General features: G+C 38.1%; 1 protein-coding gene across 6 annotated transcripts in view; it reads left to right on the top strand.

Annotated features, from left to right (window-relative positions):
- Positions 1-12035, top strand: part of ENOX2 (ecto-NOX disulfide-thiol exchanger 2) — a 278795-nt gene that overhangs the window by 109981 nt on the left and 156779 nt on the right. For all 6 annotated transcript variants that reach the window (XM_024739584.1, XM_024739585.1, XM_024739583.1 and 3 more), the window contains one exon: positions 5203-5346. The gene's annotated coding sequence lies outside the window, so the exon portion shown is untranslated. The remainder of the gene's footprint in view (positions 1-5202; positions 5347-12035) is intronic.

The following is a 12035-nucleotide window of genomic DNA, read 5'->3' as shown; positions in this document are numbered from 1 at the left end:
AAAGAAGACTTTGGCCCTTTTCTTTCTGATCACTTCCCCGTTCCCTTCACTCACCCATTAATCTTTTACAGTTACCCTTGCTTCAGCTAAATCAGTTATACAGAATATTGAACCCTCAAAATTGACAAAGTAGGTTTCATTTGTTTGACATCAGCTAAGACCTGGAACTGAGAAATGTTCATTTGTTTTGGCTACTAACCCCTGTGGCTGGAGAGTGATACTACAGTCCAACTCTTTTTAGAAATTGTAAATATTCTCTCAGAAGTAGCAGGTGGAATTGCTGGGTAGTGAGAACTGAAAATGTGGAGTCAGGAGTTTTCAGGCCAGGACTGAGGAAGGAGGAGGGTCTCCCAAGGATGGATAAATCCTACAAAAGCACCTGCCAGCACATCAAGGGCTTGGCTATTATTCTAACCCCTTACTTCAAGAGTTTTGAATTAAAAACTAATTTGGAGACCTTCTTTACCATGGAGTCCCATATCTGATTTTAAACTAAAGTCAATTGGAAAATAGGACTCAGGTTACAGAAATTTGTTTTATACACAAATTAGCTATAAAGTTCCTTTTGCCAAAAACTGACATTCTATTTTTTCAACATGAATGTCTGTCTGGAGATTGCTGCCTTGAATTGAATTTACCAGATTTCTCAGGACCTGACCATTTTCTTTTAAAGAGAACTAATCCAGAGTAGAATTGTGTTTCTTTGTGCTGAGGTTGAACCACCTTAAGTCTGTGGGCTGCAGCTGCAAATAAGAAGTGACAGGGACCCACAGGGTCATGTTTTGGTGCTGTAACCTGGGGCAATCATTAAACGTGTTAGATTGCATCATGAAGGTTAGTCCTAATTTGACCTGATAGTAGAAAGCTCTGTAAAGTGAATTGTGGCAGTAACTATTACAGCAGCTGGGCACAAAGAGATCATTGACCTTTCACAAGAATCATGAAAATTCTTCAGTGTTTTCCTCAAAGCCCAGGAATCATTTGTATCTATATGGCAGGCATCATTGCATGTGAACTCCTTGACCTGCAGATTGGAGGATTCATTGGGAACCACACTTCATTCTGAGATGTTTAATCCCCTGGTTCCATTGGTTAATAAATGTCATTCTCCAACGACCCCATCCTCACCCTTCCCCAATATGCATACTTTCTATAGTGGCCTCATGTGGGTTATAAAGTCAGAGAATCTGTATTTTGACATGACATGAAATAACAGCTGGTCAGCTGTCTAAACCAGTCAACCTGGTTTTAGACGAGATTACATTACCACATGGACTTTAATTGTGAACATAAGATACAGAAATAGAATTCTATAGCACTAATGTTTATTATCTGTTTTACTTTAACAATTCGTGCTTCCTTTTAGACAAACTGTGTATCTTGTGGGGTTAGGCGATGAGGGGACAAGATGGGAGGAGAAATGAATGAGCAAGGATCAAAGTTTTATTAAATTTATCCTCAGGAATAAAAGGGCAAATAATATGAGGAAATATATAAGACTTTAGAACATTTCTTTATTCTGTTAATTCTTGATGACTCCCTCATTTGTTTTTCTTGCAGTGATTATCAGTAGAGTCCTTAAAAAGTTAGACATCCCATGTGCTCATTTTAGGGACAATAAGCAAGTTAACAATTGAACAAAATGTATCCTACTTCACAGGCAGTCTTGGGGAGATGAAAGGAACCCTCAAAATAGAGTAAGTGGTAGTTTTAAAAAAGGTAAGGAAAGCAAGCTGAATCCCTAGGAGCATAGCAAGGAATGGTCCCCAGGCTAAGAAGTAACCCCTGGATTTAGGCCTGTCCTGAATTCTATAGATGAGATTTCTGGTTTGCATAGAAGAGTCAACTAAATAGCCTCAGAAGTTTCTTCCTAGGGAATTTCCTGGTGGTCCAGTGGTTAGGACTCCACGCTTTCACTGCTATGGGCTGCATGGCACAGAAAAAAAAAGTTTCTTCCTAATCTAATATTTTCCCAATATCTTCCTTATCTAATAGTTCCATCATGTCTAGTAGAAAAATGGTAGAAATAGCTTCCATAAGAGATTTAAAGGTAAATTCTGTAGTTTGGGTGAGAATTAAAATATCATAATTGCTAATATTTTATATTCAAGTCATAATTGAAATTTCTGCAATAAGAATTCTTGAAATTAAAGTGGTGGTGGTTTTCCTTTTAGAATTTAGGTAGTTTTAATGGGGCTATTTTACTTAAAATAGCACTCCCAATGTGGACCACATATACATGACACAGAAAAGATCCTATAAGTACCTACTGATTTACTGGTTGATTTAGTGCTGTCTTAAAGGAGGAATGAAACAATACAATAAAAGTAGCTGGGAAGCACTAGTGTCATAGAATTTTGCTATGTCTATAGCTCTTGTTTTCAAGCTACAAATCTTTGGAGACTGTATTGGGTCTTGGATAATATAAAATGTGGATTGGTATTCAATGGATCAGCTTACTGAGTGGGATGTCTCTCTCTCCTTGATATGAGGTCTTTTTCTATAAGAAACAATGCCTGAGATGGTGTGTTGAATTATCAAGATTTTCATATATTTGGATCATTTATGAGGTGGATACACAGAAGGTACTTGAAATCTCGGTTTTATTCAGTGCCAAACAAAAATCTGTACATTAGTACAGGGAGCAAAATACCTAAAGCCCTAAAGTTACCATCTGGGACTAAATAAAAGGGAAGAACAATTATAGCCAAATGTCTATAACTGAATACATTTAATTCATCAGATTTTGTTCCTGGACTCCTTCAACTTTTAGAAAACAGTACAAACAGCAATAAAAAGGTTCAATGATGAAAGTAGGGTATATCCTTGGATAAAGGTAAATTCAGACCAATCTCACATTGTACATCAGAAATTCTAGAAATTAGAAATGGAAATTTGCAGTTAATATTTATTGAGCATCTGCTATATGCCAGATGTGATGCAGAATGTTCTACATATGTGATCTCACTTAATCCTTTTAACAGTCCCATGAGTTAGGTACTGTTATCAGCCTCCTTTTACAGGTCATAGCTCTGAAGCTCTGTAATATCATCAGTTACCAACTTAATAAGGCAGGAAAATGGACTAATATATTATTCTGTAAAATTATCAAATGCAAAAGAAAAAAATTTCTGATTAGCCATTATTAATCAGAACCTCCTAATCCCTGAGCATTCCTTTTGATCAAGATTTTACCATCCTGCAGTATAGTACTCAAATGATGGAGATGCATTTGAAATCTAATTATTTTAAGTAATGTTGATATAATCAGCATCAGAACTTTTGTCATTAATTCTTTATTCTAACTACATGAGTTAATAGAATGCGTCACCTACTTCCTCCCTATTGAGAATTAATTCATTCAACACTCACTATGTGCCAGGCATGGTGCTAGGCATCAGGGATACAGTTGTGGGAGAGAGAGAGAGAGGTCCTCCTTAGAAGAGCTGCTTACAAACTTCAAACTTATAGGGGAAAAGTTTGTTTTAATTCACTTAGAATATATATTTTTCTGCTTATCTTTACAACAGCTCTGTGCAGTGTTATCATCCCCCTTTTACACATTATGAAACTAAGACTAAGGGCGATTACATGAATTGCCAGAAGCTACCCAGATAGTAAAGGACAGATCCAGGATTAGAACCCTGATCTGTCAGGCTTCGAAGCACATATTGTTTCCACTATACTCTTCCATCTTCCGTGGAACTTTTTTTGGTCATTCTGATATTGCCGAAAGAAATACCAAGAAAAGTTTTGGAATAGTACACTAATCACATTTGACTCTGTGACTACTCAGGTGCAAGAAACATCTTCATTTGCAAGTTATATAAAAATCTAGTCTTCTTTGAAAATAGTCTTGGTCATGATCTGAATGTTTTCTAATACATAGTGATCAGTGTTTGTTTCTTTAGTTCTAGTCATGGTAGGGATTTAATAGGACATGGATATGATACGGTGAATGGTTGACTTAAGATACAGAAGCAAGTTTTCATTCTTTCACTTACTCACTCAGATGATGTAAAGGAAAAATGTTTGACAGGTCCCAGAAGACATTTAATGGAGGTGTTCCAAGTGGAATCTGATTGCTGATTCCATATATATGTGTTAGCATACGGTATTTGTTTTTCTTTCTGACTTACTTCACTCTGTATGACAGTCTCTAGGTCCATCCATCTCACTACAAATAACTCAATTTCGTTTCCTTTTATGGCTGAGTAATATTTCATTGTATATATGTGCCACATCTTCTTTATCCATTCATCGGTCGATGGACACTTAGGTTGCTTCCATGTCCTGGCTATTGTAAATAGAGCTGCAATGAACATTGTGGTACATGACTCTTTTTGAATTATGGTTTTCTCAGGGTATATGCCCAGTAGTGGGATTGCTGGGTCATATGGTATTCATGAAGTTTGAATTGAAACACTTGAAATTCCAGATGCTGCTGCCAGGGGAGTAAGAAACTATCTCTGCTCATCCCTGGATGAAACCTATAGGACTTGGATAACAGAAAATGCCTTTTGCCATTTTATATGGTGCAGCAGCTACTAGTAAAGTGACCATGCTCTGGGATCATTTGAAGAAGATGGGATTAACCCTACTCAAACTTGGGTTGTAATTCCCCATCACTCCAATTACTAAATAATCCCCTTGCGTGTTCTATATCTTTTTTTTTCCTTTTCTAGTTTGCTATGGAGTTATGGTTTTCTTTTTTGGAAGCCAACCTCTATATTATCAGTGGAAGTGACTTTGACACCAGGGTAGTCTAATGATTACATCTGCATCAATTCAACAACCCTTGCAATGAAAGAATGGGGAAAATGTCAGGAGATAATCTAAAAAAGCTTTTCAAAGGAAGAGTGGGTCCATCCATAGCCACATTTAAAGAGGGCCCTATCTCTTTAAGGGAGGAGGAGGTAGAAGATAATTGATAGCTTGTGGTCAAAAATGTTAATTTCCGAGAAACAGGAGGGATCTTACAAATGACAGAGTCATGGTCTTAGAAGAGCCTATATTTTAATTCTGTATTTATCAACAAGATCTGTAAAAAAGTGCAGAGGGCAACTGGCTTTAAGGAATTCACCTGTTACTCCTGGGCTCTTAAGATTTAGAGAGTTTTCCTCTAGTGGCTCATATAATAAAATCTGGAGACATCCCAGTCCTTAATGGAGTCTGGATTTTGGCTTTCTTTTTCTTCTTTAGGGTTGAACCAGCTGCCCTTTGACCCTGCCAACAACAACGAGCCCCTGCAGTTTGGCAGTACCAGTGGCCCTCTGGTCACAGAAGGCCTCATTGAGAATGGAGGGGAGTCAAGCAAGAAAAGAAAGAGAACAAATGCTCCTTCAGGTAAGCTAGACGATAATCCATTCTCTTAGGCCAGTGCCACTGAGTCAACATTGTCCCAGAAACTAGTATGTAGTGGGCACTGTGCTATGATTTGTACGAGCTACAGAAATGAGAAAGAGTCCCCTGCCCTCAAGGAACTCATGGTAGAATAGAGGGCAGAAAAAGCACATACTTGAATAACTCTAATAATAAGATAGAGTATCATCAGTGCTGTGATAAATGTGTAAAAGGGAAAAAAAACTATGGGAGCCCTAACAGGGAAAGAGTTTAATTCAGCTTTAGGCATCATGGAACACTTCACAGCAGAAGTGGCATTTGTAGCTGGCCCTTGAATGGGTAGACTTAAGACAAGAAGAGATGAGTAAAGAACATTTGGTTTAGGTATAAGGAATTACATGAGTGAATGATGTCACTATACATCTTTCTTTGTATATACAAGTGGTGGCTACCCTCACTTGTACTCCTAATGTGGATAACGGCATACATTTGCATGTACCCACCCCACCCCTGTTTCCCCCAGTACACACTATGCCCACATGTGTTCTATGCCCTCATAGCTCTCTTAGAACAGCTGATGAACAGATTGTCCTAAATCCTGTATAACAGCCAACTGAATTTCTAGCCTCCCCTGCAATTCCCCCATCCTTCGTGCTCCGTTGGCCCATTCTCATGTTAAATTTCTCCAGAGTGAGTGGGGAAACAATGGGAGACCAGATCTTAACTGATCACTTAATATTTTAAAATTTCATCTCTTTGTTACTTGGCTATTCATTTGAAAATAGTATCCGTAGTCTATAGAGACTGATCTGAGATTTTAAGATGGGCCTAATAGACATGTTCATGGGGTTTTTGGTTTTGTTTTGTTCTGTTTTTTACTATTACTTTTACATTCAGCTTATAAAATGGAGCATGTTTACAAACATACAACATCATACCTGACTCTTATATCATAGGTCTTTCTGCTTATGAATCAAGATATTTATTAAATACAAGTTTGGAAAACAAAAATACAGTAAGACATTAGCTATCTGGAGCCCTCAAGAAAAGTATGATTTTTAGAGAGCTGTATTTTCTGGAGCATTGGAAAGGCATAGTATACAGCCAAGGAACTGGACTGAGTTGTAGTTGTAGTCCCACCTCTCTCTCTGTGGCCTAGGGTGTGTTCCTTAACCTCTCTGACTTTCACTTCAACTGTAAAGTTAGAAATGGTACTAAAACTTCCTAGGATTATTAGTAGAGTTAAATGAAATTATGTAGGTAAAGGGCTTAGCTTGATATCTGCACACACTTCATCACTTAAAAAATCAGTTAATAAATGTTGCTATTTTATTGTTATTATTATTATATGATAATATTATGAACTTCATTGTTTTAAGCATCAATGCACTTCACATTTTTAGGTTAACCATTATGAATACAAACCGTGTGTGTGTGTGTATGTGTGTTTGTAAACTTATCTGTCTTTTTAAGGCACATATTCAACATAATCTAAACTTTGCTTGATCATTTAAAGGGAAAATTTTAGTCATTAGTCATTGTACTGCTCTATAATATTCTATTATAGTTTTCTGGGTTTACTAAGGAATATAGGCCTTTTAACTCTAAATTGTCCTAGACTATGGTGGCTTTTTAGTTATTACAGCCACATTTTATCCACGTCCTGTCTCCTTTCTGCAGTCTGCAGTCATTTCTAGCTTCTCTCAGTGTCCCTTCATTTAACAACCCTTTTTCTCCTTCTTCTTAGTTACAAACTTTAAAAAACAAACAAGCAAGATCTCCAAGTTGGTGTGTCAACTTAGTATGTTAAGTAAGAGTTAAATCAGCTGTGAGAGAACCTGCTCTGGAGAGATATATAGGATTTAGGCATCAACTTTAAGACATCTATTTTGGCTGCTCTGAGGCCTTTTTTGATCACTTATTAGTTTTTCCACTGTGTTCATGGTAAGTGATGTGCTGGTTTAGAGTAATACCTCCTGAACATTGGTTAACTCATGAGGGTGGAGAAAGGGGGTATGTATAAATCTGAATTGTGAACCAACTATAAAGAATTGCAATTTTATTTCTAATGAGCATATTCAGTGAGAGCAAAGTAACTGTTGCAGATATAGGATTTTAGCAGTAGATTATGTTCATCTATAATTAGCAGAATCAATTTGCATTCAAATAATGAATATGCCTAAGTTCTTAAAAAACAGCATGTTCTTAAAGATAGGTGAACTAGGCCCCTGGCAGGCTAAATTAGCTCCCTTGTAATCTTTTCAACACTATTTGCTTAGTGAACCCTTTCTTTGTAAGTAGTACAAAGGTAACTCCAGCCCAGGTTAAATTACCACAAATTCCAAATTAGTGTAGTCCAGATTAATGAGATTTTACTACACAGGGAGTCTCATAATTGTTCAGCTGACAATCTTATGGTATTATAAATGGGCAGATTGTTTTATAAAGGTATTTTTTTCCTATGCAGTTCTAGACAAAAGGAAGAGGGAAGATATTTTGTGAGTAGGAACTTCCTTCTTCCTTTATCACATTCCCTGCCTCTTGGTAAGGAGGAAAGGCTAGGGTTAGAAGTCCTTACAGGAGCTACCAGCCATTTCAGTTGTAAGTTGAGATACTCATCCAGCCATTACATCATTCAACCCTGTGACCCCTTTGAATCTAAACCATCTCTCTCCCTCTTCTGTCACTACAAATGATGGAAGGGTCTGTGCCTGCAGCTCCAGTTCCTTTACATTCTATTCTTCTTCCTTTCTCACCCCTCCTTTCTCACCTTTTTCTACAAACTGCCTCTCTCCTTTTATACGAGAAGTGATCTCTTAAAGGTCACCAGCGACCTCCAAATTGTCACAGTTAGTGGCCTTATGACAGGTCTCAACTACCTTGACCTGTTTGCTTTATTTCATGCTGTTAACAACCTCCCCTTGCTTGAATTCTTTCTACTTCTGCTTTCTTTGGCAATACACTTTGCAGATTCCTCTTCCTTTCCTGACTCCTTCAAGCATTCTATCTCCTTTTCTTCCTACCTCCACTTTAAGTGAGGGTATTATTATCCACATTTATAGGTGAAAAAATAAAGGATAAATAAACTTACCCAAGGGTGAACATTTAGCAAGTGGTTTAACTAGGCATCCAACTCCAAAGCCTTTCTCTAACTACTCTCCCAGAATTACTATGTCTGTAGATGTTAGGAATCTGGACCCATTATTAAAATGCATATTAAGCATTGCTGGCACACTAGGGAAAGCTGTGTTTGTGTGAGAATAAGGCAAGCAGAGCTTGGATTTGATCATCTCTAGGATCCCTTCAAACTCTGAGATCCCATGGTTCCTTCTGTGCAGCTTTCTTTTCTGCTTCTCTCAACAAGTCTTCTATTTCAGCCAAGGTTGTCTGCTACCTCTCTCCAAATAGGCACTGGGCCTGCCTACTTCAGGACCTTGCTCATGCCATTTCCTTTGCCTAGCATGCTTGTCCTCTTCTTTCATGTGTCAAAATCCTATCTAATTGACAGCACCTAGTACAAGTCCTACCTTCTCCAGGAAGCCTTCTGGATCATCCCAGTTAGAATTGTTCACTTGTACCTCTGAAACCCCTTGGTTGTTATATTCATATGAATCACTTGACACTGATTATAGACCACCTTGAACTATTGGCTATCTGTTCATAGTAATATGTCTTAACCTTTCAACTTAGTCATCAGCCCCTGATTGGAAGGGCCCCTGATTCATGTCATTTGGCAGAGATACGGTGTCTTGCATACAATAGATGTTCAAGAAATATGTGTTGATTGATCACATATCTGGCTGAAGAATTGCTTTCCCTTTGCCTTAATGTTCTCTATTATTCTCTTGTCACTCCCAGGGTGGAGCTGTGCACAAACTGGGCACTCGGTATCTAATGTTGATCAACTGACTGCCTCACTTGTCCCTAAAGGTCAGACTCCAGACATTCGTGAGATTATATCCCTAGAGCAACCACACATCGAATCTGGGTGCTTGTGAAACCTGGCCCTAATGGAATCTCTTCTTCTTAACTAGATGAAATTTCATGAGTGTCCAAGGGAAACTGATAGGTGGAATTGGGTGTCCTGTCCCAACTCCTCTGTGAAGTAGATCCGTAACCTGGATTAGATATTACTGCAATATTTGGCCATAAACTCTTGCTATGTGGATCTGGCTGCTTTGCAGCTTTTATCTTAAGGTGAGCTCAGAATTCTTCAATGTGTTTGCTCTCAAATTTCACCTTTTCCCCATGGAAATGTTTCCTTGGTGATGCTGCAGCTGCACAAATTGTTTAAGATTGTGGTTAGTCCACTTATTCACATGATGCTCTATGGCCAAAAGTAGAAGATTTTTAAACCCTTGTCAAATCATAGTGCCAAGTTTCTGTCCAGAAGATACGAACTGTCTCCTGGTTTGAGATCCACCTGGATTTGTAGAAACAGATACCAACCCTCTTCTCAAACACTTCCACTAAAGTGGAAGAATCCGTGAGTCAGCAAGGCCAACCAGATGATGACTAAAACCAAATGGACTGTTTTAAGCACCAACATCACGGTACACTGGCATTCTAAGAAGGTGCCAGCTCATTGGAAGAGTGGGCAACTAACCTGGGGATAATTATAATACCAGAATGATCATCCAGATGTGGACATAGTCCTATTTCTATTGTCTTCTCTCATAGCTCTGCATTGAAAGATAGGTTTGCGTTTAATTATGTGATGCCTAATACTAAGCAGTTTTGCCAAAGTTCATGTGAATGATGAATAGCTCAGTATGAAAAGAGGGATCTTCAACCATTTTCCATTTGCAATAATGATTGAACCCCAAGAGTTCAAGTTCTCCAGGAAGACCCTTCAATTCAATAATAATTTGCATCACTATTGTGATTCTTTCTTTCTCTTAACATATTTTCATATTCATTTCATTTTACAGATGAGGTACTAATAACCAGAGAGGAGAAATAACTTTGACTGAGGTGGAATAGCATCACCAGAAATGTTAGGATATGATAAGGACCTCCAGGTAATATCTAAACTTGATCATAGGTCCCTAACTCAGTTCTCAAGGTTTCTTTTAGAATTTCTGGAAGTCAGAATGAGACGACAATATGAAAGACAGTGAACAGTCTCAGCACTGCCAAGACTAAATTAACAAGAGGAAGTAGGCCTGCAAAGCAGCAAGGAGAGGTTCAGTCAGACATAAGGGAGAACTGTATTGGAATGAGTTATCAGGGGAAGTTGTTTAAGCCTGCTTGGAAAAGAAATATAAAAATGAGATGAACACTCATCTGCCTGGGAGTACTTTTGTTTCCTTTCTTACCTAGAAGAAGGGCAATGAACCAAGAAACTTTTTTATGACACTTACAGCCCTTTGATTTACCTTAGACTCACAGGGCTGAGACTTTCATTTCACGTGTACTTTGAAGTCCACAAATGAAAGCATTGATTGTTTTTTAAAGAGAGAAAAGGCCACCGTTTTATATCTTGGTGTGTGGTATTTCTAGCATGTCAGCTGAATTATTATATTGCCAAAGGCAAGAAGAGCCTATTGTTCCTTCAGATGGAATTAAATAAGAAAATGAGTAGACTAATAGCCCTACTCAGTTTCTTTAGTCCTTTGGACATTTTTATCTGATTACAGTTTCAAAAAAATAAAACCTTATCTTGATAATGAGATGATCAAAAAAGTAAGCTGACTTCTTTCTTTCTCAGTTCTGATAGAAACTCAGTGTGAAATTTTTCATCTTAAAGGACTGTCAGGGGGAGGGGAGATTGAGGGTGAAATGGAAGAGGCAACATAGAAAAACGCAAATATGTCTCTCTTAAGTTGCTCCAACAATTGGAATAGCTTTGGAATGATTTTGTGACTTCATTGTACCTCATAAGTTCTTCTCTCACAGACATTAAGTGTGAGTCAGCCTCATGTGTTGGTAATATAGAGGCAAGTGGAAGCTGTTGAATCATAGTATTTTAGAGTTGGAGGCAATCTTGTCTAACTCCATCATTTTCACAAATGAAGAAACTGAAAGCCAGAGAAGGGACTTTTCTAAAGTCACATGATTAATTAGTAGCAAATCTAGAACTGATTATTACCAGATCTTTATAATCATTTCAAGTTGGCTAGGACTGTGGCATGTGATTGATTCATTTGTATTGCAGAAAGTATATCTATAACCTAGAGGAGCTGGCTTCCCCCTTGCTGGTAGTATTACGTGATCTATAGCAAGCTAACCCAGTGGTGTATGAGGTCCCATATCTGTTCTGTCTGCCACACAGGGGAGGGCCCTTTGATCTCAAACTAGAAAAGGAGTTTGAGTCTGGGAAACACCTATGAGGGAATTGCTTTTATAGAGCTGAACTCCAGCAGCTCAGCAAATCACAGAAGAAACTCTTTGTGACACCTGCTTACTTGGCAGGGGACAGTTTGTGTCCCCCATCCAAGCCCACCCTAAGGCCACTCCATCCAAATAGGAAAAAATTTTATAATCATGTTTTATCTGTTATTTAAACTTTGTTGGATAATTTTGTCTAGAGGATCTTTTTTTTAACATCTTTATTGGAGTATAATTGCTTTACAATGGTGTGTTAGTTTCTGCTTTATAACAAAGTGGATCAGTTATACATATACATATGTCCCATATCTCTTCCCTCTTGCGTCTCCCTCCCTCCCTCCCACCCTCCCTATCCCACCCCT

The sequence above is a fragment of the Neophocaena asiaeorientalis genome, unplaced genomic scaffold, assembly GCF_003031525.2.
Source record: "Neophocaena asiaeorientalis asiaeorientalis breed wild unplaced genomic scaffold, Neophocaena_asiaeorientalis_V1.1 scaffold493, whole genome shotgun sequence".
Classification (NCBI taxonomy): domain Eukaryota; kingdom Metazoa; phylum Chordata; class Mammalia; order Artiodactyla; family Phocoenidae; genus Neophocaena; species Neophocaena asiaeorientalis.
Note: the sequence above shows the minus strand (reverse complement) of the source record. Positions and strands in the feature narration are given on the sequence as shown.